The following is a 3286-nucleotide window of genomic DNA, read 5'->3' as shown; positions in this document are numbered from 1 at the left end:
CACAACAATGGATGCAACCTAGATATCTGCCTCCATTGAAATGACTTCTAGGCGGCGGAGACATAAACATACAATAGGTTAGGTGATAAATATCCTATGAAGAAAATAGAGAAGCTATAGAGCATAACAGGGACTCCTACTTTAGATAAAGGGTAAGTGTAGATAATTTCTTTAAAGGTATTACCTGATCAGAGGCCTACATAAATCAAAAGAAGATGAGCAAGGTAGACATTAGGGGAGGAGAATTCCAAGTAGAGGGAACTGAAAATGCAAAGGCCTAAGACAGAAAACATGTGGCCTTTGTTGGGAACAGCCAACAGGCCCTTAAGGGTATGATGGAAAAGCAGGTGGTGGGGAGCACAATATAGGACTTTGTAGGGTGAGTGAATTAATGTGTATGAGTAATCAGAAGCAATAGCAATCGTAATCTCCGAGATAATAAATTTGATAATGCCAATCAGATGTGAAAATTTATGGACTCCAACCCCCTTTAAAAAAAAAGACACTATAAAAGTAGTATTAACTTTATCATGTGGTTCACAAAGATTTAGGAGCACACAGTTTGTAATTCAATACATACAGATTTTTTTGCTACTGAATGGAAGGAAGAAATTTTCCTCTGTCCAAGTTTCTTCTAACAATTAAATTGACATGAGACAGATTAACAGGAGGAAAAAAAAAAAAGTTTTATTATGTGCCTGGGGTGGCCCAGTAATGAAACAGACCTGAAAGAATGATCAAAGCAGGCAGTTTTTATACATTTTAGACAAAGACAAAAAAAGTTGTGAGGATTTGACAGGATAAAGAAAACGGATGTTTGGGAGCCTGAATTAGTTAGGAATTCTAAGTAAAAGTTGGGCTAAGGTAGTAGATTAGTAAAGAAGTAACAAGGTGTGTTTCTACAGCCTGCTTGGCTCTAAATTTCCTATCTCTGGTGGTAAGGATGTCTTACTTCTTAGCCCTGGGAAGGTACCTTGAATAGGGGAGATGTGTTTCCTGCTTTCAGGGGCCAAAGGACCGTGTGATATCCTTGCACCTGCTGTTTCCCGAGTAGTTTCCTTTCAAAATAATCACTATGCACTGTGGTACACTTTGGGGCGGCCTGCCCTGGGCCCCTACACTACTCCTAGTCTTTGCGTGCGGAAACCCTATTGACTAAAACAAGCATAAAAGGCAAGAGACCCGGGGAAAAGATTATGGTGACATAGCCATGCAGGTCAGGTTCTCTGGGAGCAGATGCCAAGGTGGAGTTTGGGGTACAAGGTGTGATTAGGGACCAAGAGCTGTGAAAGGAGGAAGAGGAGGGAGGATGGGGCAGAGGAGAATGTCAGACAGACGTGGGCGCTCTGACTCCGGGGTAGCCTGCCAGCGATTCCCCAGGCTGGGCGAAAATCCCCCTGGACGAGTGTTTCTAGCCCTACTTTGCTCCACCCGGGCTGTGGGCTGCCCTGGACAAGGGTGTGACCTTGAGTGGGGTAAAGCAAACCCTGGGGGGAGCTCAGTGGCTGCCCAGCTTCGGACCACAGTCACTCTGCAGCAGGGCAGCAAGTCGTCGTGGGGGGGCGGAGGGGGCGCCCTCTGGACACCACATATTTAAGTCTCTGACATACATTAACATGAATATAAAGATCAACGTTATGTCAATGATGGTATTTGAAAAACTTTTTAGCATATATAGCTAGTATTAACTACTTTCATCAGGGAATTCAAAAGGGATGTGTCTTCTTTTTAGAGAAATAATGAGAAAACCGACAGACTTTCTGAAAATCTTTAGTAACATTATATACTCCTGTAAGAGCCTTAGATGCTTCCATCCTTGCAAATGGAAGGTGACATAAAACAATTATAAGGACTACGCGAGGATCTTCCACTGGCCTGCTCGCCTTCCTCCAGATCCAGCAAATCACTTCACACATCTGCTACTGGGAAAGAATCCAGCTTTGCCCCATTAGGTGAAAGCTTCGAGATGAATAGTTGAGGCCCAAACGAGAGGAGAGTGAGCCTTTAAGGAGAGGTTTAAGGGTAGAATCCCCATGATGAGATTTGAGATTAGCGCTCTTACAAGAAGAGGAAGAGACCAGCACACCTCCCTCCCCACAGCCTACAAACAAATTACGTGAGCACGCAGGGAGATGGCAACCCCTACAAGCCAGGAAACAGGTCCTGAGCAGACTCTGAGTCTGTTGGCACCTTGATCTTGTACTTCCTAGACTCCAGAACAGTGAAAAATAACTGCATCGCTGGGTGAACTGGGGACATCCTGGGCCCTAGGACGTCGACCCAGCCAGACCCAAAGGAGTCCAGAGAACTCTTGGGCTTGTCCTGAGAAGGAATTCAAGGACAGACATGTACACAGGGGACACGTGACAGAGGCAGGAAAGTTTATTGAAGCAAAAGTAACACTCTCAAGATATGAGAGCAGGCAGCTCAAGAGGGAAAGAGAGAGCTGTGTGCCCCAGGAGTTGGGTTTCTATCTTTTATTGACCGTTGTTAACTAGGGGGCAGAATATTTATTACTTGGGGCTGAAAGCAGGGTTTCCCGCCTTTTCTTCCTCACTTGCCCAGGGCTTTCCTGTCGTGGCGCCACCATCTTGGGCCTGTCTGGTGGGATCCGGCCTCTCGTGGACGCTGCCGGGACAGGCCTCTGACCTTCCCCACAGCTGCCCATGGCCTCCTCCTTGCTGGCCTCCGGGCATCCTGTTAGAGCCTCACTAACTGTCTAACATTTGTTAAGCCACCCAGCCTATCCGCTTCTGGGCCTTTTGGCTAAGATCAAGTGTAGTATCTGTTCTTATCAGTTTAAGCCACTCAGCCTGTGGTATTTGTCATACCATCTCCAACTGAGGAAGACAACAAAGTACAGTGTTACTTCTTCAGTCAGATTCTCAATTTGTAAGAGATAAATCTGTAAATCAGGATATTATCTACCCCAACACACAGCCCACACATAACTGCCTTCTCTTAACTACCTGGTCTTACATACTTTGGTCTAAAGTGTGCAAAACTTGGGTGAGAATGTTCAAAAGAAGATGTTGGAAGATTTTAGCAGGAGTATCACTATCAGATTTGCATTAACAAATACCAAATGAGAAAGAATAAAACTAGATTTAATTATTCAAGTAATGTTTACTGAAAATGGGGATCACAATACATACTTTTCCCCATGTTCCATTCTTTACCCCCTCATCGTCATACCTATCACTAGATGGAGCTGTTGTAATGCATTGGGGATAGGGAACAATTGTAAGGTCAAATCTAATATTTAATATCAAATCAAATATTTATA

The 3286-nt window shown here is 44.4% G+C and overlaps 1 non-coding gene across 1 annotated transcript; it reads left to right on the top strand.

Moving 5' to 3' along the window:
• The first annotated feature begins 2746 nt into the window (after positions 1–2746).
• LOC115941766 (U2 spliceosomal RNA) lies at positions 2747–2933 on the top strand. Its single transcript, XR_004076500.1, has one exon. It is a non-coding gene; the product is annotated as a U2 spliceosomal RNA (small nuclear RNA).
• The last annotated feature ends 353 nt before the right edge of the window (positions 2934–3286 follow it).

Source organism: Leptonychotes weddellii, chromosome 8 (assembly GCF_054177405.1).
Source record: "Leptonychotes weddellii isolate Sample4059 chromosome 8, ASM5417740v2, whole genome shotgun sequence".
Lineage (NCBI taxonomy): Eukaryota > Metazoa > Chordata > Mammalia > Carnivora > Phocidae > Leptonychotes > Leptonychotes weddellii.
Note: the sequence above shows the minus strand (reverse complement) of the source record. Positions and strands in the feature narration are given on the sequence as shown.